This window comes from Schistocerca serialis, unplaced genomic scaffold (assembly GCF_023864345.2).
Source record: "Schistocerca serialis cubense isolate TAMUIC-IGC-003099 unplaced genomic scaffold, iqSchSeri2.2 HiC_scaffold_758, whole genome shotgun sequence".
In the NCBI taxonomy this organism is placed as follows: Eukaryota; Metazoa; Arthropoda; class Insecta; order Orthoptera; family Acrididae; genus Schistocerca; species Schistocerca serialis.
This window is the reverse complement of record NW_026048362.1, coordinates 12,267-34,470: the sequence shown is the minus strand read 5'-3', so window position 1 is coordinate 34,470 and position 22,204 is coordinate 12,267. Positions and strand designations below refer to the sequence as shown.

General features: G+C 52.6%; 26 non-coding genes across 26 annotated transcripts; all 26 read left to right on the top strand.

The window, feature by feature from the left end:
* Positions 1-6,965: 6,965 nt before the first annotated feature.
* Positions 6,966-7,037, top strand: Trnae-cuc (transfer RNA glutamic acid (anticodon CUC)). Its single transcript has one exon. It is a non-coding gene; the product is annotated as a tRNA-Glu (tRNA).
* Positions 7,038-7,417: 380 nt separating this feature from the next.
* Positions 7,418-7,489, top strand: Trnah-gug (transfer RNA histidin (anticodon GUG)). The gene has a single exon. It is a non-coding gene; the product is annotated as a tRNA-His (tRNA).
* Positions 7,490-8,224: 735 nt separating this feature from the next.
* Positions 8,225-8,306, top strand: Trnal-uag (transfer RNA leucine (anticodon UAG)). The gene has a single exon. It is a non-coding gene; the product is annotated as a tRNA-Leu (tRNA).
* A 445-nt stretch (positions 8,307-8,751) lies between these two features.
* Trnae-cuc (transfer RNA glutamic acid (anticodon CUC)) lies at positions 8,752-8,823 on the top strand. The gene has a single exon. It is a non-coding gene; the product is annotated as a tRNA-Glu (tRNA).
* A 380-nt stretch (positions 8,824-9,203) lies between these two features.
* On the top strand, positions 9,204-9,275 carry Trnah-gug (transfer RNA histidin (anticodon GUG)). Its single transcript has one exon. It is a non-coding gene; the product is annotated as a tRNA-His (tRNA).
* Positions 9,276-10,010: 735 nt separating this feature from the next.
* On the top strand, positions 10,011-10,092 carry Trnal-uag (transfer RNA leucine (anticodon UAG)). Its single transcript has one exon. It is a non-coding gene; the product is annotated as a tRNA-Leu (tRNA).
* A 445-nt stretch (positions 10,093-10,537) lies between these two features.
* Positions 10,538-10,609, top strand: Trnae-cuc (transfer RNA glutamic acid (anticodon CUC)). The gene has a single exon. It is a non-coding gene; the product is annotated as a tRNA-Glu (tRNA).
* Positions 10,610-10,989: 380 nt separating this feature from the next.
* Positions 10,990-11,061, top strand: Trnah-gug (transfer RNA histidin (anticodon GUG)). The gene has a single exon. It is a non-coding gene; the product is annotated as a tRNA-His (tRNA).
* A 735-nt stretch (positions 11,062-11,796) lies between these two features.
* On the top strand, positions 11,797-11,878 carry Trnal-uag (transfer RNA leucine (anticodon UAG)). The gene has a single exon. It is a non-coding gene; the product is annotated as a tRNA-Leu (tRNA).
* Positions 11,879-12,323: 445 nt separating this feature from the next.
* Positions 12,324-12,395, top strand: Trnae-cuc (transfer RNA glutamic acid (anticodon CUC)). The gene has a single exon. It is a non-coding gene; the product is annotated as a tRNA-Glu (tRNA).
* A 380-nt stretch (positions 12,396-12,775) lies between these two features.
* Trnah-gug (transfer RNA histidin (anticodon GUG)) lies at positions 12,776-12,847 on the top strand. Its single transcript has one exon. It is a non-coding gene; the product is annotated as a tRNA-His (tRNA).
* A 735-nt stretch (positions 12,848-13,582) lies between these two features.
* On the top strand, positions 13,583-13,664 carry Trnal-uag (transfer RNA leucine (anticodon UAG)). The gene has a single exon. It is a non-coding gene; the product is annotated as a tRNA-Leu (tRNA).
* A 445-nt stretch (positions 13,665-14,109) lies between these two features.
* Trnae-cuc (transfer RNA glutamic acid (anticodon CUC)) lies at positions 14,110-14,181 on the top strand. Its single transcript has one exon. It is a non-coding gene; the product is annotated as a tRNA-Glu (tRNA).
* Positions 14,182-14,561: 380 nt separating this feature from the next.
* On the top strand, positions 14,562-14,633 carry Trnah-gug (transfer RNA histidin (anticodon GUG)). Its single transcript has one exon. It is a non-coding gene; the product is annotated as a tRNA-His (tRNA).
* Positions 14,634-15,368: 735 nt separating this feature from the next.
* Trnal-uag (transfer RNA leucine (anticodon UAG)) lies at positions 15,369-15,450 on the top strand. Its single transcript has one exon. It is a non-coding gene; the product is annotated as a tRNA-Leu (tRNA).
* Positions 15,451-15,895: 445 nt separating this feature from the next.
* Trnae-cuc (transfer RNA glutamic acid (anticodon CUC)) lies at positions 15,896-15,967 on the top strand. The gene has a single exon. It is a non-coding gene; the product is annotated as a tRNA-Glu (tRNA).
* Positions 15,968-16,347: 380 nt separating this feature from the next.
* Positions 16,348-16,419, top strand: Trnah-gug (transfer RNA histidin (anticodon GUG)). The gene has a single exon. It is a non-coding gene; the product is annotated as a tRNA-His (tRNA).
* Positions 16,420-17,154: 735 nt separating this feature from the next.
* On the top strand, positions 17,155-17,236 carry Trnal-uag (transfer RNA leucine (anticodon UAG)). Its single transcript has one exon. It is a non-coding gene; the product is annotated as a tRNA-Leu (tRNA).
* A 445-nt stretch (positions 17,237-17,681) lies between these two features.
* Trnae-cuc (transfer RNA glutamic acid (anticodon CUC)) lies at positions 17,682-17,753 on the top strand. Its single transcript has one exon. It is a non-coding gene; the product is annotated as a tRNA-Glu (tRNA).
* Positions 17,754-18,133: 380 nt separating this feature from the next.
* On the top strand, positions 18,134-18,205 carry Trnah-gug (transfer RNA histidin (anticodon GUG)). Its single transcript has one exon. It is a non-coding gene; the product is annotated as a tRNA-His (tRNA).
* Positions 18,206-18,940: 735 nt separating this feature from the next.
* Trnal-uag (transfer RNA leucine (anticodon UAG)) lies at positions 18,941-19,022 on the top strand. The gene has a single exon. It is a non-coding gene; the product is annotated as a tRNA-Leu (tRNA).
* Positions 19,023-19,467: 445 nt separating this feature from the next.
* Trnae-cuc (transfer RNA glutamic acid (anticodon CUC)) lies at positions 19,468-19,539 on the top strand. Its single transcript has one exon. It is a non-coding gene; the product is annotated as a tRNA-Glu (tRNA).
* Positions 19,540-19,919: 380 nt separating this feature from the next.
* Trnah-gug (transfer RNA histidin (anticodon GUG)) lies at positions 19,920-19,991 on the top strand. The gene has a single exon. It is a non-coding gene; the product is annotated as a tRNA-His (tRNA).
* A 735-nt stretch (positions 19,992-20,726) lies between these two features.
* Trnal-uag (transfer RNA leucine (anticodon UAG)) lies at positions 20,727-20,808 on the top strand. Its single transcript has one exon. It is a non-coding gene; the product is annotated as a tRNA-Leu (tRNA).
* A 445-nt stretch (positions 20,809-21,253) lies between these two features.
* On the top strand, positions 21,254-21,325 carry Trnae-cuc (transfer RNA glutamic acid (anticodon CUC)). The gene has a single exon. It is a non-coding gene; the product is annotated as a tRNA-Glu (tRNA).
* A 380-nt stretch (positions 21,326-21,705) lies between these two features.
* Positions 21,706-21,778, top strand: Trnah-gug (transfer RNA histidin (anticodon GUG)). The gene has a single exon. It is a non-coding gene; the product is annotated as a tRNA-His (tRNA).
* Positions 21,779-22,204: the final 426 nt, after the last annotated feature.

Sequence of the window (22,204 nt, the reverse complement as noted above, 5' to 3'; positions counted from 1 at the left end):
ATCGCGTTAACCTGCCGCTTTTTCTTCAAGTGTAACCTCCTTGAGCTCACATATGTTTGACACATGGAGCATTCTAGCTCCGCCTGACAGTTACAGCTACGATAATTTAGTGGTTACGGAAAGCCCAGGTTCGAAACCTGGTCACGGCACGAAAACGTCTCTTGACGCTGTCTCCTTAACTGCGACAGCTACAGACAAGTGGCGTCGCTACCATGCGGCGGGCACGGCTTTTTCTTGCTGTGGATGGCCTAAAGGGACGCTTCCAGTGGGAGAGCAGTGGAAATACATGCCAAGATACTTCCATTTCGAAGTGATCTTTGTAGTACAAAGGAAACGTTTTGCCGCTGCTGCTGCAACGGTAACGTGGCCGAGCGGTCTAAGGCGCTGGTTTTAGGCACCAGTCTCTTCGGAGTCGTGGGCCCGAACACATCGCGCGCTCGCTCCGGCGTGTCGGGCGGTGTTTACGTGTGCTTCGCGGTCGACGGCGGTTCATCGCGGTGACTGTTTCTTCGCTGCAGTAGTCAGCTGAACTGTAAGTTAACATGGATTCCGAAGACCGAGAAAATAATATCCAATGCGAGTTTGATAGAAACGTAACCCGACCGTCTGCTTTCGAAATTCATTCGTGGATGAAAAATGACTTGAAAATTCCTGAAAGTGATGTGTTAGGCTTGCAATTAGACGCGTTCCTGAACTCTTTGTTTATAAAATTGAAATGTCCGGAATTGTGCGATGCCCTTGTCAGTGAAAACGGTGGCGTACGTAAATTCAAACACTCTGATGGGACAATTAGCAATGTGACTTTGTCGAATGCTGGATTTGGTATTCGAAATGTTCGGGTATTCAACCTGCCGTTTGAGACTAGGAATGAGACAATAGCTCGTAGCCTTATGCCTCATGGCACGGTTTTGTCGATTACGAAGGAAAAGTGGTCGTCCGCTTATATATATCAGGTTGAGAACGGTATCCGCAGTGTAAAGATGATTGTGAGGAAGCACGTTCCCTCGTTTTTGGTTATGGCCGGCCATCGGGCTTTTATTTCATATAGTGGTCAGCCGCAAACGTGTTCCTATTGCAATGCCACCGACCATTTTCGGCAAAATTGTCCTCGGCGTAGGCGCCCTGTGCAGCTACCGCCCCGTGGGCAAGATGTCGACGCGTCGTACGCGGCCGTGTTGTTAGGTGTTCCGCGTTCGCCAGCACGTTCTGTGGACACGGAAACACCGTTAGATGATGCGATCGCGATGGAAACCGATGCCACTGCCCCCGGTACTGATTCTGTTCAAAACATGTCTGTTCCTTCTCAGTCAGTTCCCGTAGCTACTGTATTGCTTCCGCCTCCGGCTGGGCCTGTAGTTTCGGAGCGGACCGGATCAGAACCCGTTCCGGTGGTTACCCCCCCTGTTGCTGTTGTGGAATCGTCACCGTCTACTTCCGTGCTTCAGGGTGTTCCGGACGCGGCTCCTGCCTCACAGGAACCAAAGCCCAGGCGTGAAAGTGTTTCGGAGAGGCGTGGCAATACTGACCGCTTCCGCAGTGCCAGTAGTTCGCGGATTTTAGAAAAACGAACCTTTTCTCGCGGAGAACGCAGCCCTTCTCCGGAGTGGCAGCAAGTTCCCCGTCCGAAGTCGAAACAAAAGCCAAAATCTGTGCAAAAGCCGGCGCACAAGCCCTTGCCCCGCCCCGTAGTCGAATCTCGGCCGTCGGTTGCGGGGGGGCGTCGTCCACAGCGTCCTGTGGCGAGCAGTCAGCCAGCGCCTACGACAAGTGTGTCGGCAGACAGGCGGGAACAGGTTGTACAGCAGTTAAAGGAAATGTTGCACCACTCTGATGTAAATCTAGCAATGGACACTACGACGTCTCAGGCAACGAACCCGGCACAACTTTCGGTTAAGCGTAAGGCGGAAGACACCCCCCAGCGTCGCACGCGTCCCCCTTCGCAGGATTCCGCGTCTGCACCTCCCACACAAGAACCGCCTACTTCAGCTGCACCGTCTGAACGTTGTGACTGGGCAGACGATATGGAGGAGGAGGGTGGGTCCACTCCTGCCGTTTAATTTGTTTTCTTTGTTTTTCCCTGTTGTCTATGGTAGCACACCCTCCATCAGTTGTGGCTACTATTAATCTTAATAAATTGGAGTCGCCTGTGAAGTTTGCAAGTTTTGTGGGTTTTATAAATTACATTGCTGCTGACATAGTGTTTTTGCAGGAGGTTGTGATAGATCTACTTCACTCCATTCCGGGCTATCAAGTACTTTTGAACTTTGATATCGAGTGTAATTGTGGTACTGCCATTTTAATTCGTGTTGGTCATGACTATAGTAATGTCGCTACGATTCCTAACGGTCGTGGTGTAGCTTGCACGATCAACAACGTACGATATGTTAACGTGTACGCCCCTTCTGGTGCCGACGGGCAGCCACGTCGCCGTGTGTTTTATAGTAGTGACATTTGTCACCTTTTACGGGGCCCCCACCTGCCTGTAGTCATGGGCGGCGATTTTAACTGCGTGCTGGACGATAGAGATCAGGAGCCGCGGCCGTATAAGTGCCTAGAATTACAGACGCTCGTTACTGAGATGAATTTAATTGACTCGTGGTGTCATTTACACCCACGGGCCGTGGGATTTACTTTCTTTTACCCCACGGGTAGGAGTCGGCTTGATAGAATTTATGTTTCTCGTGATAAACAGCACTGTCTTACGGAATCCTCTGTTCACCCCGTGATTTTTTCCGATCATTGTGCGTATGTCTGCCGCTTTCATTCTCTGTTGGCGATTAAACCCCGCGCCAGTCGATTATGGAAGTTTAATGTGCGACATCTCCAACACCCACATTTTGCGCCGGTTATCGTGCGTGTGTGGCAGAGGGTGCTGACGTATCGCGGTCTCTATGCCTCCACTTTGTCATGGTGGGTAGAATCTGTTAAGCCGGCATTACGCAAGGCCATCCTGGAGTTCAGTCAGGATGTTGCTCACTGGGAGCGTTCTACATTGCAATTTTACGAGAGCTGTTTAAATGATGCCATCCACCTGCACACAAATAATCCCGCTCTTCGGATGGCGACAATTCGGCGTATAAAACACCGTCTTCTGGATTTGAAAAGGGAATCGTTGCGCGGATCTGTCGTACGGAGCCGAGCCCCCGGGGCGCTGGCTGATGAAGCGCCTTCCGTGTTTCATCAGCTGCGCGAACGCCGGCGCGCGAAGCGACGTTACGTCACAGAGCTGGAATCAGCTGACGGTGCGCGGCTTAATAGCCAGGCGGCAATTCTTGCCGAGGCCCACCGTCACTTCATCGAACTTTTCAGTGAGAAATATACTGATGCTGCCGCGATTTCCGAGCTTCTCCACGACGTTCCATACGTCTTATCCGTAGCGGATCGCCGTCGCCTCACAGAAAACTTTACCGTGGACGAAGTGGGTGATGTCTTAAAACTGTGTTCCCAGAACAAATCACCAGGCGCTGATGGGTTGCCACCGGAATTTTATCTGCATTTTTGGCACTTGTTTGGCTCTGCCCTGACTGACGTTTTTAATGACGTTTTAAATGGTGTGGATGTCCCTGCGTCCTTCCTGGAAGGTATTGTGGTCTTGGTTCCAAAGGTTCCAGTCACCAGGAAACTGTGCAATCTTAGACCAATCACCCTTCTTAATGGTGATTACAAACTCTTCACCAAATGTGTCTCCTCCCGCTTGAAGCTGGTCATGAAAAGACTGATTAGTCCCTTTCAATACTGTGCAGTGCCTCAACGCACTCTCTATGGTGCTGTGTCGACATACCGCGATGCCATTGCCTATGCTTCGACGAATAGGATTCCCTTTGGCATTTTATCCATCGATTTTGCAATGGCTTTTGACAGAGTTAGCCACCAATATCTCCGGCGAGTGCTACAGAAATTTGGTTTCGGTGTAAAATATATAACTATGATTTTTAATCTTTTCAAAAATTCCACCTCACGGATTAGTATCAATGGATTTTTGTCGAAACCAGTTCCGCTCTGCTGCTCAGTCAAACAAGGGTGCCCTCTGTCAATGGCGCTTTACGCAATTTCCTTAGATCCTTTGTTGCGTAAGTTGCACAGTGTTTGTAGAGGAATACGTATTGGAGAAGAGAAGCACGTTTGTCGCGCTTATGCTGACGACCTTGGCCTCTTGGTGTCCTCGGCCACCGACTTCAATACAATACGCGCTGTTCTTACACAGTATGAACGTGCATCCGGTGCGAGCATCAATACCCGTAAGACGGTTTTTCTGCCTATCTATGCGGCGACACGGGGCTTCAAACGCCCATGGTTTACAGTGAAGCAGGAACACAAAATTTTGGGTGTTCGCTTTCGGGCCAATCTGTTACAGACTGCGTCCTACAACTGGCGTATTGTCTTAAATGGCATACGCGCTATGGCTAGCCTGTCCGCTACTCGCACCCTCGCATTAACACAGCGGGTGATTTTAATAAATGTTTTCTTGCTCAGCAAAGCCTGGTACCTCGCACAGTTATTTCAGGTACCCAAGAATTTGGGCAGAGCCATAACACAGGCAGTCTATTGGCTATTGTGGCGGGGACATATTTTTAAGGTGTCTTACGAAACATGTACTTTGCCGCGCGAACAGGGTGGACTCGGCCTCATTCATTTTGCTCTGAAAGCCGCAGCGTTGCTCCTTCATCGGACGAGCGTCACCATTGAACAGGATCCGTCGAGCCCCACAGCTGTTCTGTTCGCTATTCATCGGCCTCTATCCGAAGTGGCACCTCTCGACCCGACTGCAATACCGTTTCAGCTGCGTTATGTTCGAGAATACTACATTCAAAAAAGTTATCTTGCCGCCGATGTACTCGACTATCGAACGCGGACTGTGAAACGTGTCTACCAGGGACTAAAAGGACGGCCAGTCGGTAATAAGATGGAGGCGCGCTACCCGCGATCTGCGTGGAGGACGGCGTGGGCTCACGTTCACGCTCCCTTCCTGTCAGCGGACGTCAGCAGCTTTTGGTACCAAGTGGTTAACCGAATTCTCCCCACCAACGAAAAGTTGCGGCGCATTCACTTATCTCCATCGAGCTTATGTGAAGACTGTCGCCAAGACGACACCTTAGAACATCGTTTCGTGTGCCTAAGGTCACTGTCGATTTGGAACATTGCCGCCAGGATGCTCGCACTTATCAACCGGACCAGCGCTGCCACTTTTTCTGCGGACACGGCTTTGATCCCAGACTTCAACCCATATCCGCATACGAAGCGTGCCGCCACTGTATGGATCGTGGCTCACACTGTGTTCGCCCTCCTGCAATTGCGACTTACGGACGACTATGCCTATCTGGTTTATTTGTCCACGCAACATGACCTCACTAAATCCAGGAAAGACTATCACAAAATCTTTGCCAATTTTCTGCAAATTGCACTCGCATTTGCCCACGACAAACTGTTGTAATTAACACTTCACTGCTGCGACTTTTCTTTCCTTCTGTGTTTTGCATTGTCTCCGGGTCCGGATACATAGTTAATGTAAATTGACTGCTACAGGAACAGTGCAACATCCAACAAGTACGATGCTTCCGCTTGTGCCGGACTGCAACGTGGCAACGACGACGAAAAGTTTAACAAAGTTTTATCCTGTGTTCGTGTGTGTTTGTGTTTCGTTGTCGTTTAGTGCATTTTTTTTTCTGTTTTTATTCATTTTTATGCCGTCTGGTTCCTCCGTCATCGACGTACATTCACGGGGGCGTTGCGCACCGCGCTGCCACGGCGATTGTTTGGTTTTTAAGAAAAGTGGATTTTTTACTTTCTTTTTAACACGTCGGAGAGGATTGTGTTTTCCTTCTCGTTCTCCGCCGGACAGTTCGGAAAGTTCGTGAGTCTACTCATTCCTTTGACATGTGTCGATATTTTTAATTTTTGTGACTTTTTTCATTACTTATTTTAATGGCCGCCACGAAGCATTTTGAATATAATATCATGGGATGTGTGAAGGGTGTTCCTTCCCTGTTACTGAGAGGACTAACTCAGGCAGTATTTGATTTTTTATTCTTTTTTTTTCAAATTTTATTCTTTCTTTATTGCAGTTAGGTGGAAAGCGCCTGATGCGCTGTTATTCTTTCATTTTTTATTTTAAGGCGTGTAGGCGCCGAGCGACTGCTTTGCTGTCATTATAGGCCTGCACTTTGACTTCAAGAGGATTTTAGTTTTCCTTCGATGCTTCGCTAGCGGTAAACAGCCACAAGCAACTTTCCTCAAAGCAATCCAGTATCTCCGATTCCATCACATCATCTTGACCACCAACGTCTACCGGAGGACGTCGACGCCAAAGGAACCATACCGAGGAGTTTACGGTTTTCCGCTGAATGGACAGTACAACAATTCATCCTTTCTGTTTGCAAGAAGCACCGTTTTATTTTATAGCTAAAGAAGCTCGCCGAAGAAGGCATAAATTGGAGAGCGCAAGGCCGGGCTATAAGGGGAGTTGGGAGGCCAAAAAAAAAAAAAAAAAAAAAAAAAAAAAAAAAAAAAAAAAAAGTTGCCACTTTTTACGTCTCATTTTTGTGCCGTTGCGGTGTGTTCTCGTGGGGTAGGACGCAGCTCTTGTGACGCGCGTGTTGTGTAGGTAGCGTGGCCGAGCGGTCTAAGGCGCTGGTGTCAGGCACCATTCTCTTCGGAGGCGTGGGTTCCAATCCCACAGCTGCCAAGCGTGTAATGTTTCCTGTGTCGAAGGCAGATGCACTCATTGCCCGCAAAGGAAGCAGCACAACAAGGCGTGAGCGTCTGCTTGGTGAATGGTCGTAGAACAGTGCGTGGTGCAACGACAGCATTTGTAGGCACCTTTTGCTCTCATCATTGCTGGCGTTCGTCTCCACGAAATGCGTCCGGAGCACGCCGTTCTATAACGCGAGAGAGTGGATTTTTTACAGTTGTCGTCAGTTAACCGTGCGTGGCTGCTGCGTTCGCTGGAAAGAGCACTGCCGTCGTTATCCGGTGTGGTCTAGTGGCTAGGATACCTGGCTCTCACCCAGGAGGCCCGGGTTCGATTCCCGGTACCGGAATTGCGCGTTTTTGTTGCTCCTCTTATGCGACTTGTCTCGACTTTGCTCGACTGACGCTACGCTGACGCGTGCAGAAAGCTACGTTAAGTATGATTCACGGCAACACCTGACGGCGAGAGAGATGAAGCGTCTATCCACTTGTTATCCAGCCACATACCTGTAGTCAAGAGGCTTGGGGGACTGCAAGACATTGCCACGGAGGTGAATGCAGCTAACCACTGTAGTTAGTGTCCTGACAGCGCAGGCACGTTCATTTGCTCGTATACATGTGATGGAGACCGTGTCTGACACTGCTGTGGCGTACACCTTGGCCTAGGCTTTGCTGGGTATCGCCACTTGCATTACAGCCAGCTGCCTTCGCGGGCGCCTCCGTGGCCATGGCCGTGATCGTCTAGTGGTTAGGACATTGCGTTGTGGCCGCAATAACCCAGGTTCGAATCCTGGTCACGGCAATTTTGAAAGTTTTGCCTTGCTGCCGTTGCAATGACGAGTACTCGAAATGACAGTACTCTCTTGATTTTTTCACTCGTGTTCCGCAGGCCGCAGTTTGCACTACCACTTCATCCCCAACACGTAATGTCGCCTCCCAGAGCGCAGACGTCCGCTGCTCTCTGTAGTCGAAAAGGGCAGTTGTTTGAAGTGCGATGGATGAGCAGCCAGTCCCAGCAGAACAGGAAGCTGTGGCGTGCACTGTTTGTACAAATGCTAGGAACACTGGCGCACCAAGCAGCGCATGTAGCGTGGCCGAGCGCTTTAAGGCGCTGGTTTAAGGCACCAGTCTCTCTGTTGGCGCGGTTTCGAGTCCTGTAGCTGTCGGGGGTTTCGCTGTGATCGCGTTAACCTGCCGCTTTTTCTTCAAGTGTAACCTCCTTGAGCTCACATATGTTTGACACATGGAGCATTCTAGCTCCGCCTGACAGTTACAGCTACGATAATTTAGTGGTTACGGAAAGCCCAGGTTCGAAACCTGGTCACGGCACGAAAACGTCTCTTGACGCTGTCTCCTTAACTGCGACAGCTACAGACAAGTGGCGTCGCTACCATGCGGCGGGCACGGCTTTTTCTTGCTGTGGATGGCCTAAAGGGACGCTTCCAGTGGGAGAGCAGTGGAAATACATGCCAAGATACTTCCATTTCGAAGTGATCTTTGTAGTACAAAGGAAACGTTTTGCCGCTGCTGCTGCAACGGTAACGTGGCCGAGCGGTCTAAGGCGCTGGTTTTAGGCACCAGTCTCTTCGGAGGCGTGGGTTCGAATCCCACCGTTGCCACTTTTTACGTCTCATTTTTGTGCCGTTGCGGTGTGTTCTCGTGGGGTAGGACGCAGCTCTTGTGACGCGCGTGTTGTGTAGGTAGCGTGGCCGAGCGGTCTAAGGCGCTGGTGTCAGGCACCATTCTCTTCGGAGGCGTGGGTTCCAATCCCACAGCTGCCAAGCGTGTAATGTTTCCTGTGTCGAAGGCAGATGCACTCATTGCCCGCAAAGGAAGCAGCACAACAAGGCGTGAGCGTCTGCTTGGTGAATGGTCGTAGAACAGTGCGTGGTGCAACGACAGCATTTGTAGGCACCTTTTGCTCTCATCATTGCTGGCGTTCGTCTCCACGAAATGCGTCCGGAGCACGCCGTTCTATAACGCGAGAGAGTGGATTTTTTACAGTTGTCGTCAGTTAACCGTGCGTGGCTGCTGCGTTCGCTGGAAAGAGCACTGCCGTCGTTATCCGGTGTGGTCTAGTGGCTAGGATACCTGGCTCTCACCCAGGAGGCCCGGGTTCGATTCCCGGTACCGGAATTGCGCGTTTTTGTTGCTCCTCTTATGCGACTTGTCTCGACTTTGCTCGACTGACGCTACGCTGACGCGTGCAGAAAGCTACGTTAAGTATGATTCACGGCAACACCTGACGGCGAGAGAGATGAAGCGTCTATCCACTTGTTATCCAGCCACATACCTGTAGTCAAGAGGCTTGGGGGACTGCAAGACATTGCCACGGAGGTGAATGCAGCTAACCACTGTAGTTAGTGTCCTGACAGCGCAGGCACGTTCATTTGCTCGTATACATGTGATGGAGACCGTGTCTGACACTGCTGTGGCGTACACCTTGGCCTAGGCTTTGCTGGGTATCGCCACTTGCATTACAGCCAGCTGCCTTCGCGGGCGCCTCCGTGGCCATGGCCGTGATCGTCTAGTGGTTAGGACATTGCGTTGTGGCCGCAATAACCCAGGTTCGAATCCTGGTCACGGCAATTTTGAAAGTTTTGCCTTGCTGCCGTTGCAATGACGAGTACTCGAAATGACAGTACTCTCTTGATTTTTTCACTCGTGTTCCGCAGGCCGCAGTTTGCACTACCACTTCATCCCCAACACGTAATGTCGCCTCCCAGAGCGCAGACGTCCGCTGCTCTCTGTAGTCGAAAAGGGCAGTTGTTTGAAGTGCGATGGATGAGCAGCCAGTCCCAGCAGAACAGGAAGCTGTGGCGTGCACTGTTTGTACAAATGCTAGGAACACTGGCGCACCAAGCAGCGCATGTAGCGTGGCCGAGCGCTTTAAGGCGCTGGTTTAAGGCACCAGTCTCTCTGTTGGCGCGGTTTCGAGTCCTGTAGCTGTCGGGGGTTTCGCTGTGATCGCGTTAACCTGCCGCTTTTTCTTCAAGTGTAACCTCCTTGAGCTCACATATGTTTGACACATGGAGCATTCTAGCTCCGCCTGACAGTTACAGCTACGATAATTTAGTGGTTACGGAAAGCCCAGGTTCGAAACCTGGTCACGGCACGAAAACGTCTCTTGACGCTGTCTCCTTAACTGCGACAGCTACAGACAAGTGGCGTCGCTACCATGCGGCGGGCACGGCTTTTTCTTGCTGTGGATGGCCTAAAGGGACGCTTCCAGTGGGAGAGCAGTGGAAATACATGCCAAGATACTTCCATTTCGAAGTGATCTTTGTAGTACAAAGGAAACGTTTTGCCGCTGCTGCTGCAACGGTAACGTGGCCGAGCGGTCTAAGGCGCTGGTTTTAGGCACCAGTCTCTTCGGAGGCGTGGGTTCGAATCCCACCGTTGCCACTTTTTACGTCTCATTTTTGTGCCGTTGCGGTGTGTTCTCGTGGGGTAGGACGCAGCTCTTGTGACGCGCGTGTTGTGTAGGTAGCGTGGCCGAGCGGTCTAAGGCGCTGGTGTCAGGCACCATTCTCTTCGGAGGCGTGGGTTCCAATCCCACAGCTGCCAAGCGTGTAATGTTTCCTGTGTCGAAGGCAGATGCACTCATTGCCCGCAAAGGAAGCAGCACAACAAGGCGTGAGCGTCTGCTTGGTGAATGGTCGTAGAACAGTGCGTGGTGCAACGACAGCATTTGTAGGCACCTTTTGCTCTCATCATTGCTGGCGTTCGTCTCCACGAAATGCGTCCGGAGCACGCCGTTCTATAACGCGAGAGAGTGGATTTTTTACAGTTGTCGTCAGTTAACCGTGCGTGGCTGCTGCGTTCGCTGGAAAGAGCACTGCCGTCGTTATCCGGTGTGGTCTAGTGGCTAGGATACCTGGCTCTCACCCAGGAGGCCCGGGTTCGATTCCCGGTACCGGAATTGCGCGTTTTTGTTGCTCCTCTTATGCGACTTGTCTCGACTTTGCTCGACTGACGCTACGCTGACGCGTGCAGAAAGCTACGTTAAGTATGATTCACGGCAACACCTGACGGCGAGAGAGATGAAGCGTCTATCCACTTGTTATCCAGCCACATACCTGTAGTCAAGAGGCTTGGGGGACTGCAAGACATTGCCACGGAGGTGAATGCAGCTAACCACTGTAGTTAGTGTCCTGACAGCGCAGGCACGTTCATTTGCTCGTATACATGTGATGGAGACCGTGTCTGACACTGCTGTGGCGTACACCTTGGCCTAGGCTTTGCTGGGTATCGCCACTTGCATTACAGCCAGCTGCCTTCGCGGGCGCCTCCGTGGCCATGGCCGTGATCGTCTAGTGGTTAGGACATTGCGTTGTGGCCGCAATAACCCAGGTTCGAATCCTGGTCACGGCAATTTTGAAAGTTTTGCCTTGCTGCCGTTGCAATGACGAGTACTCGAAATGACAGTACTCTCTTGATTTTTTCACTCGTGTTCCGCAGGCCGCAGTTTGCACTACCACTTCATCCCCAACACGTAATGTCGCCTCCCAGAGCGCAGACGTCCGCTGCTCTCTGTAGTCGAAAAGGGCAGTTGTTTGAAGTGCGATGGATGAGCAGCCAGTCCCAGCAGAACAGGAAGCTGTGGCGTGCACTGTTTGTACAAATGCTAGGAACACTGGCGCACCAAGCAGCGCATGTAGCGTGGCCGAGCGCTTTAAGGCGCTGGTTTAAGGCACCAGTCTCTCTGTTGGCGCGGTTTCGAGTCCTGTAGCTGTCGGGGGTTTCGCTGTGATCGCGTTAACCTGCCGCTTTTTCTTCAAGTGTAACCTCCTTGAGCTCACATATGTTTGACACATGGAGCATTCTAGCTCCGCCTGACAGTTACAGCTACGATAATTTAGTGGTTACGGAAAGCCCAGGTTCGAAACCTGGTCACGGCACGAAAACGTCTCTTGACGCTGTCTCCTTAACTGCGACAGCTACAGACAAGTGGCGTCGCTACCATGCGGCGGGCACGGCTTTTTCTTGCTGTGGATGGCCTAAAGGGACGCTTCCAGTGGGAGAGCAGTGGAAATACATGCCAAGATACTTCCATTTCGAAGTGATCTTTGTAGTACAAAGGAAACGTTTTGCCGCTGCTGCTGCAACGGTAACGTGGCCGAGCGGTCTAAGGCGCTGGTTTTAGGCACCAGTCTCTTCGGAGGCGTGGGTTCGAATCCCACCGTTGCCACTTTTTACGTCTCATTTTTGTGCCGTTGCGGTGTGTTCTCGTGGGGTAGGACGCAGCTCTTGTGACGCGCGTGTTGTGTAGGTAGCGTGGCCGAGCGGTCTAAGGCGCTGGTGTCAGGCACCATTCTCTTCGGAGGCGTGGGTTCCAATCCCACAGCTGCCAAGCGTGTAATGTTTCCTGTGTCGAAGGCAGATGCACTCATTGCCCGCAAAGGAAGCAGCACAACAAGGCGTGAGCGTCTGCTTGGTGAATGGTCGTAGAACAGTGCGTGGTGCAACGACAGCATTTGTAGGCACCTTTTGCTCTCATCATTGCTGGCGTTCGTCTCCACGAAATGCGTCCGGAGCACGCCGTTCTATAACGCGAGAGAGTGGATTTTTTACAGTTGTCGTCAGTTAACCGTGCGTGGCTGCTGCGTTCGCTGGAAAGAGCACTGCCGTCGTTATCCGGTGTGGTCTAGTGGCTAGGATACCTGGCTCTCACCCAGGAGGCCCGGGTTCGATTCCCGGTACCGGAATTGCGCGTTTTTGTTGCTCCTCTTATGCGACTTGTCTCGACTTTGCTCGACTGACGCTACGCTGACGCGTGCAGAAAGCTACGTTAAGTATGATTCACGGCAACACCTGACGGCGAGAGAGATGAAGCGTCTATCCACTTGTTATCCAGCCACATACCTGTAGTCAAGAGGCTTGGGGGACTGCAAGACATTGCCACGGAGGTGAATGCAGCTAACCACTGTAGTTAGTGTCCTGACAGCGCAGGCACGTTCATTTGCTCGTATACATGTGATGGAGACCGTGTCTGACACTGCTGTGGCGTACACCTTGGCCTAGGCTTTGCTGGGTATCGCCACTTGCATTACAGCCAGCTGCCTTCGCGGGCGCCTCCGTGGCCATGGCCGTGATCGTCTAGTGGTTAGGACATTGCGTTGTGGCCGCAATAACCCAGGTTCGAATCCTGGTCACGGCAATTTTGAAAGTTTTGCCTTGCTGCCGTTGCAATGACGAGTACTCGAAATGACAGTACTCTCTTGATTTTTTCACTCGTGTTCCGCAGGCCGCAGTTTGCACTACCACTTCATCCCCAACACGTAATGTCGCCTCCCAGAGCGCAGACGTCCGCTGCTCTCTGTAGTCGAAAAGGGCAGTTGTTTGAAGTGCGATGGATGAGCAGCCAGTCCCAGCAGAACAGGAAGCTGTGGCGTGCACTGTTTGTACAAATGCTAGGAACACTGGCGCACCAAGCAGCGCATGTAGCGTGGCCGAGCGCTTTAAGGCGCTGGTTTAAGGCACCAGTCTCTCTGTTGGCGCGGTTTCGAGTCCTGTAGCTGTCGGGGGTTTCGCTGTGATCGCGTTAACCTGCCGCTTTTTCTTCAAGTGTAACCTCCTTGAGCTCACATATGTTTGACACATGGAGCATTCTAGCTCCGCCTGACAGTTACAGCTACGATAATTTAGTGGTTACGGAAAGCCCAGGTTCGAAACCTGGTCACGGCACGAAAACGTCTCTTGACGCTGTCTCCTTAACTGCGACAGCTACAGACAAGTGGCGTCGCTACCATGCGGCGGGCACGGCTTTTTCTTGCTGTGGATGGCCTAAAGGGACGCTTCCAGTGGGAGAGCAGTGGAAATACATGCCAAGATACTTCCATTTCGAAGTGATCTTTGTAGTACAAAGGAAACGTTTTGCCGCTGCTGCTGCAACGGTAACGTGGCCGAGCGGTCTAAGGCGCTGGTTTTAGGCACCAGTCTCTTCGGAGGCGTGGGTTCGAATCCCACCGTTGCCACTTTTTACGTCTCATTTTTGTGCCGTTGCGGTGTGTTCTCGTGGGGTAGGACGCAGCTCTTGTGACGCGCGTGTTGTGTAGGTAGCGTGGCCGAGCGGTCTAAGGCGCTGGTGTCAGGCACCATTCTCTTCGGAGGCGTGGGTTCCAATCCCACAGCTGCCAAGCGTGTAATGTTTCCTGTGTCGAAGGCAGATGCACTCATTGCCCGCAAAGGAAGCAGCACAACAAGGCGTGAGCGTCTGCTTGGTGAATGGTCGTAGAACAGTGCGTGGTGCAACGACAGCATTTGTAGGCACCTTTTGCTCTCATCATTGCTGGCGTTCGTCTCCACGAAATGCGTCCGGAGCACGCCGTTCTATAACGCGAGAGAGTGGATTTTTTACAGTTGTCGTCAGTTAACCGTGCGTGGCTGCTGCGTTCGCTGGAAAGAGCACTGCCGTCGTTATCCGGTGTGGTCTAGTGGCTAGGATACCTGGCTCTCACCCAGGAGGCCCGGGTTCGATTCCCGGTACCGGAATTGCGCGTTTTTGTTGCTCCTCTTATGCGACTTGTCTCGACTTTGCTCGACTGACGCTACGCTGACGCGTGCAGAAAGCTACGTTAAGTATGATTCACGGCAACACCTGACGGCGAGAGAGATGAAGCGTCTATCCACTTGTTATCCAGCCACATACCTGTAGTCAAGAGGCTTGGGGGACTGCAAGACATTGCCACGGAGGTGAATGCAGCTAACCACTGTAGTTAGTGTCCTGACAGCGCAGGCACGTTCATTTGCTCGTATACATGTGATGGAGACCGTGTCTGACACTGCTGTGGCGTACACCTTGGCCTAGGCTTTGCTGGGTATCGCCACTTGCATTACAGCCAGCTGCCTTCGCGGGCGCCTCCGTGGCCATGGCCGTGATCGTCTAGTGGTTAGGACATTGCGTTGTGGCCGCAATAACCCAGGTTCGAATCCTGGTCACGGCAATTTTGAAAGTTTTGCCTTGCTGCCGTTGCAATGACGAGTACTCGAAATGACAGTACTCTCTTGATTTTTTCACTCGTGTTCCGCAGGCCGCAGTTTGCACTACCACTTCATCCCCAACACGTAATGTCGCCTCCCAGAGCGCAGACGTCCGCTGCTCTCTGTAGTCGAAAAGGGCAGTTGTTTGAAGTGCGATGGATGAGCAGCCAGTCCCAGCAGAACAGGAAGCTGTGGCGTGCACTGTTTGTACAAATGCTAGGAACACTGGCGCACCAAGCAGCGCATGTAGCGTGGCCGAGCGCTTTAAGGCGCTGGTTTAAGGCACCAGTCTCTCTGTTGGCGCGGTTTCGAGTCCTGTAGCTGTCGGGGGTTTCGCTGTGATCGCGTTAACCTGCCGCTTTTTCTTCAAGTGTAACCTCCTTGAGCTCACATATGTTTGACACATGGAGCATTCTAGCTCCGCCTGACAGTTACAGCTACGATAATTTAGTGGTTACGGAAAGCCCAGGTTCGAAACCTGGTCACGGCACGAAAACGTCTCTTGACGCTGTCTCCTTAACTGCGACAGCTACAGACAAGTGGCGTCGCTACCATGCGGCGGGCACGGCTTTTTCTTGCTGTGGATGGCCTAAAGGGACGCTTCCAGTGGGAGAGCAGTGGAAATACATGCCAAGATACTTCCATTTCGAAGTGATCTTTGTAGTACAAAGGAAACGTTTTGCCGCTGCTGCTGCAACGGTAACGTGGCCGAGCGGTCTAAGGCGCTGGTTTTAGGCACCAGTCTCTTCGGAGGCGTGGGTTCGAATCCCACCGTTGCCACTTTTTACGTCTCATTTTTGTGCCGTTGCGGTGTGTTCTCGTGGGGTAGGACGCAGCTCTTGTGACGCGCGTGTTGTGTAGGTAGCGTGGCCGAGCGGTCTAAGGCGCTGGTGTCAGGCACCATTCTCTTCGGAGGCGTGGGTTCCAATCCCACAGCTGCCAAGCGTGTAATGTTTCCTGTGTCGAAGGCAGATGCACTCATTGCCCGCAAAGGAAGCAGCACAACAAGGCGTGAGCGTCTGCTTGGTGAATGGTCGTAGAACAGTGCGTGGTGCAACGACAGCATTTGTAGGCACCTTTTGCTCTCATCATTGCTGGCGTTCGTCTCCACGAAATGCGTCCGGAGCACGCCGTTCTATAACGCGAGAGAGTGGATTTTTTACAGTTGTCGTCAGTTAACCGTGCGTGGCTGCTGCGTTCGCTGGAAAGAGCACTGCCGTCGTTATCCGGTGTGGTCTAGTGGCTAGGATACCTGGCTCTCACCCAGGAGGCCCGGGTTCGATTCCCGGTACCGGAATTGCGCGTTTTTGTTGCTCCTCTTATGCGACTTGTCTCGACTTTGCTCGACTGACGCTACGCTGACGCGTGCAGAAAGCTACGTTAAGTATGATTCACGGCAACACCTGACGGCGAGAGAGATGAAGCGTCTATCCACTTGTTATCCAGCCACATACCTGTAGTCAAGAGGCTTGGGGGACTGCAAGACATTGCCACGGAGGTGAATGCAGCTAACCACTGTAGTTAGTGTCCTGACAGCGCAGGCACGTTCATTTGCTCGTATACATGTGATGGAGACCGTGTCTGACACTGCTGTGGCGTACACCTTGGCCTAGGCTTTGCTGGGTATCGCCACTTGCATTACAGCCAGCTGCCTTCGCGGGCGCCTCCGTGGCCATGGCCGTGATCGTCTAGTGGTTAGGACATTGCGTTGTGGCCGCAATAACCCAGGTTCGAATCCTGGTCACGGCAATTTTGAAAGTTTTGCCTTGCTGCCGTTGCAATGACGAGTACTCGAAATGACAGTACTCTCTTGATTTTTTCACTCGTGTTCCGCAGGCCGCAGTTTGCACTACCACTTCATCCCCAACACGTAATGTCGCCTCCCAGAGCGCAGACGTCCGCTGCTCTCTGTAGTCGAAAAGGGCAGTTGTTTGAAGTGCGATGGATGAGCAGCCAGTCCCAGCAGAACAGGAAGCTGTGGCGTGCACTGTTTGTACAAATGCTAGGAACACTGGCGCACCAAGCAGCGCATGTAGCGTGGCCGAGCGCTTTAAGGCGCTGGTTTAAGGCACCAGTCTCTCTGTTGGCGCGGTTTCGAGTCCTGTAGCTGTCGGGGGTTTCGCTGTGATCGCGTTAACCTGCCGCTTTTTCTTCAAGTGTAACCTCCTTGAGCTCACATATGTTTGACACATGGAGCATTCTAGCTCCGCCTGACAGTTACAGCTACGATAATTTAGTGGTTACGGAAAGCCCAGGTTCGAAACCTGGTCACGGCACGAAAACGTCTCTTGACGCTGTCTCCTTAACTGCGACAGCTACAGACAAGTGGCGTCGCTACCATGCGGCGGGCACGGCTTTTTCTTGCTGTGGATGGCCTAAAGGGACGCTTCCAGTGGGAGAGCAGTGGAAATACATGCCAAGATACTTCCATTTCGAAGTGATCTTTGTAGTACAAAGGAAACGTTTTGCCGCTGCTGCTGCAACGGTAACGTGGCCGAGCGGTCTAAGGCGCTGGTTTTAGGCACCAGTCTCTTCGGAGGCGTGGGTTCGAATCCCACCGTTGCCACTTTTTACGTCTCATTTTTGTGCCGTTGCGGTGTGTTCTCGTGGGGTAGGACGCAGCTCTTGTGACGCGCGTGTTGTGTAGGTAGCGTGGCCGAGCGGTCTAAGGCGCTGGTGTCAGGCACCATTCTCTTCGGAGGCGTGGGTTCCAATCCCACAGCTGCCAAGCGTGTAATGTTTCCTGTGTCGAAGGCAGATGCACTCATTGCCCGCAAAGGAAGCAGCACAACAAGGCGTGAGCGTCTGCTTGGTGAATGGTCGTAGAACAGTGCGTGGTGCAACGACAGCATTTGTAGGCACCTTTTGCTCTCATCATTGCTGGCGTTCGTCTCCACGAAATGCGTCCGGAGCACGCCGTTCTATAACGCGAGAGAGTGGATTTTTTACAGTTGTCGTCAGTTAACCGTGCGTGGCTGCTGCGTTCGCTGGAAAGAGCACTGCCGTCGTTATCCGGTGTGGTCTAGTGGCTAGGATACCTGGCTCTCACCCAGGAGGCCCGGGTTCGATTCCCGGTACCGGAATTGCGCGTTTTTGTTGCTCCTCTTATGCGACTTGTCTCGACTTTGCTCGACTGACGCTACGCTGACGCGTGCAGAAAGCTACGTTAAGTATGATTCACGGCAACACCTGACGGCGAGAGAGATGAAGCGTCTATCCACTTGTTATCCAGCCACATACCTGTAGTCAAGAGGCTTGGGGGACTGCAAGACATTGCCACGGAGGTGAATGCAGCTAACCACTGTAGTTAGTGTCCTGACAGCGCAGGCACGTTCATTTGCTCGTATACATGTGATGGAGACCGTGTCTGACACTGCTGTGGCGTACACCTTGGCCTAGGCTTTGCTGGGTATCGCCACTTGCATTACAGCCAGCTGCCTTCGCGGGCGCCTCCGTGGCCATGGCCGTGATCGTCTAGTGGTTAGGACATTGCGTTGTGGCCGCAATAACCCAGGTTCGAATCCTGGTCACGGCAATTTTGAAAGTTTTGCCTTGCTGCCGTTGCAATGACGAGTACTCGAAATGACAGTACTCTCTTGATTTTTTCACTCGTGTTCCGCAGGCCGCAGTTTGCACTACCACTTCATCCCCAACACGTAATGTCGCCTCCCAGAGCGCAGACGTCCGCTGCTCTCTGTAGTCGAAAAGGGCAGTTGTTTGAAGTGCGATGGATGAGCAGCCAGTCCCAGCAGAACAGGAAGCTGTGGCGTGCACTGTTTGTACAAATGCTAGGAACACTGGCGTACCAAGCAGCGCATGTAGCGTGGCCGAGCGCTTTAAGGCGCTGGTTTAAGGCACCAGTCTCTCTGTTGGCGCGGTTTCGAGTCCTGTAGCTGTCGGGGGTTTCGCTGTGATCGCGTTAACCTGCCGCTTTTTCTTCAAGTGTAACCTCCTTGAGCTCACATATGTTTGACACATGGAGCATTCTAGCTCCGCCTGACAGTTACAGCTACGATAATTTAGTGGTTACGGAAAGCCCAGGTTCGAAACCTGGTCACGGCACGAAAACGTCTCTTGACGCTGTCTCCTTAACTGCGACAGCTACAGACAAGTGGCGTCGCTACCATGCGGCGGGCACGGCTTTTTCTTGCTGTGGATGGCCTAAAGGGACGCTTCCAGTGGGAGAGCAGTGGAAATACATGCCAAGATACTTCCATTTCGAAGTGATCTTTGTAGTACAAAGGAAACGTTTTGCCGCTGCTGCTGCAACGGTAACGTGGCCGAGCGGTCTAAGGCGCTGGTTTTAGGCACCAGTCTCTTCGGAGGCGTGGGTTCGAATCCCACCGTTGCCACTTTTTACGTCTCATTTTTGTGCCGTTGCGGTGTGTTCTCGTGGGGTAGGACGCAGCTCTTGTGACGCGCGTGTTGTGTAGGTAGCGTGGCCGAGCGGTCTAAGGCGCTGGTGTCAGGCACCATTCTCTTCGGAGGCGTGGGTTCCAATCCCACAGCTGCCAAGCGTGTAATGTTTCCTGTGTCGAAGGCAGATGCACTCATTGCCCGCAAAGGAAGCAGCACAACAAGGCGTGAGCGTCTGCTTGGTGAATGGTCGTAGAACAGTGCGTGGTGCAACGACAGCATTTGTAGGCACCTTTTGCTCTCATCATTGCTGGCGTTCGTCTCCACGAAATGCGTCCGGAGCACGCCGTTCTATAACGCGAGAGAGTGGATTTTTTACAGTTGTCGTCAGTTAACCGTGCGTGGCTGCTGCGTTCGCTGGAAAGAGCACTGCCGTCGTTATCCGGTGTGGTCTAGTGGCTAGGATACCTGGCTCTCACCCAGGAGGCCCGGGTTCGATTCCCGGTACCGGAATTGCGCGTTTTTGTTGCTCCTCTTATGCGACTTGTCTCGACTTTGCTCGACTGACGCTACGCTGACGCGTGCAGAAAGCTACGTTAAGTATGATTCACGGCAACACCTGACGGCGAGAGAGATGAAGCGTCTATCCACTTGTTATCCAGCCACATACCTGTAGTCAAGAGGCTTGGGGGACTGCAAGACATTGCCACGGAGGTGAATGCAGCTAACCACTGTAGTTAGTGTCCTGACAGCGCAGGCACGTTCATTTGCTCGTATACATGTGATGGAGACCGTGTCTGACACTGCTGTGGCGTACACCTTGGCCTAGGCTTTGCTGGGTATCGCCACTTGCATTACAGCCAGCTGCCTTCGCGGGCGCCTCCGTGGCCATGGCCGTGATCGTCTAGTGGTTAGGACATTGCGTTGTGGCCGCAATAACCCAGGTTCGAATCCTGGTCACGGCAATTTTGAAAGTTTTGCCTTGCTGCCGTTGCAATGACGAGTACTCGAAATGACAGTACTCTCTTGATTTTTTCACTCGTGTTCCGCAGGCCGCAGTTTGCACTACCACTTCATCCCCAACACGTAATGTCGCCTCCCAGAGCGCAGACGTCCGCTGCTCTCTGTAGTCGAAAAGGGCAGTTGTTTGAAGTGCGATGGATGAGCAGCCAGTCCCAGCAGAACAGGAAGCTGTGGCGTGCACTGTTTGTACAAATGCTAGGAACACTGGCGTACCAAGCAGCGCATGTAGCGTGGCCGAGCGCTTTAAGGCGCTGGTTTAAGGCACCAGTCTCTCTGTTGGCGCGGTTTCGAGTCCTGTAGCTGTCGGGGGTTTCGCTGTGATCGCGTTAACCTGCCGCTTTTTCTTCAAGTGTAACCTCCTTGAGCTCACATATGTTTGACACATGGAGCATTCTAGCTCCGCCTGACAGTTACAGCTACGATAATTTAGTGGTTACGGAAAGCCCAGGTTCGAAACCTGGTCACGGCACGAAAACGTCTCTTGACGCTGTCTCCTTAACTGCGACAGCTACAGACAAGTGGCGTCGCTACCATGCGGCGGGCACGGCTTTTTCTTGCTGTGGATGGCCTAAAGGGACGCTTCCAGTGGGAGAGCAGTGGAAATACATGCCAAGATACTTCCATTTCGAAGTGATCTTTGTAGTACAAAGGAAACGTTTTGCCGCTGCTGCTGCAACGGTAACGTGGCCGAGCGGTCTAAGGCGCTGGTTTTAGGCACCAGTCTCTTCGGAGGCGTGGGTTCGAATCCCACCGTTGCCACTTTTTACGTCTCATTTTTGTGCCGTTGCGGTGTGTTCTCGTGGGGTAGGACGCAGCTCTTGTGACGCGCGTGTTGTGTAGGTAGCGTGGCCGAGCGGTCTAAGGCGCTGGTGTCAGGCACCATTCTCTTCGGAGGCGTGGGTTCCAATCCCACAGCTGCCAAGCGTGTAATGTTTCCTGTGTCGAAGGCAGATGCACTCATTGCCCGCAAAGGAAGCAGCACAACAAGGCGTGAGCGTCTGCTTGGTGAATGGTCGTAGAACAGTGCGTGGTGCAACGACAGCATTTGTAGGCACCTTTTGCTCTCATCATTGCTGGCGTTCGTCTCCACGAAATGCGTCCGGAGCACGCCGTTCTATAACGCGAGAGAGTGGATTTTTTACAGTTGTCGTCAGTTAACCGTGCGTGGCTGCTGCGTTCGCTGGAAAGAGCACTGCCGTCGTTATCCGGTGTGGTCTAGTGGCTAGGATACCTGGCTCTCACCCAGGAGGCCCGGGTTCGATTCCCGGTACCGGAATTGCGCGTTTTTGTTGCTCCTCTTATGCGACTTGTCTCGACTTTGCTCGACTGACGCTACGCTGACGCGTGCAGAAAGCTACGTTAAGTATGATTCACGGCAACACCTGACGGCGAGAGAGATGAAGCGTCTATCCACTTGTTATCCAGCCACATACCTGTAGTCAAGAGGCTTGGGGGACTGCAAGACATTGCCACGGAGGTGAATGCAGCTAACCACTGTAGTTAGTGTCCTGACAGCGCAGGCACGTTCATTTGCTCGTATACATGTGATGGAGACCGTGTCTGACACTGCTGTGGCGTACACCTTGGCCTAGGCTTTGCTGGGTATCGCCACTTGCATTACAGCCAGCTGCCTTCGCGGGCGCCTCCGTGGCCATGGCCGTGATCGTCTAGTGGTTAGGACATTGCGGTTGTGGCCGCAATAACCCAGGTTCGAATCCTGGTCACGGCAATTTTGAAAGTTTGCCTTGCTGCCGTTGCAATGACGAGTACTCGAAATGACAGTACTCTCTTGATTTTTTCACTCGTGTTCCGCAGGCCGCAGTTTGCACTACCACTTCATCCCCAACACGTAATGTCGCCTCCAGAGCGCAGACGTCCGCTGCTCTCTGTAGTCGAAAAGGGCAGTTGTTTGAAGTGCGATGGATGAGCAGCCAGTCCCAGCAGAACAGAAGCTGTGGCGTGCACTGTTTGTACAAATGCTAGGAACACTGGCGCACCAAGCAGCGCATGTAGCGTGGCCGAGCGCTTTAAGGCGCTGGTTTAAGGCACCAGTCTCTCTGTTGGCGCGGTTTCGAGTCCTGTAGCTGTCGGGGGTTTCGCTGTGATCGCGTTAACCTGCCGCTTTTTCTTCAAGTGTAACCTCCTTGAGCTCACA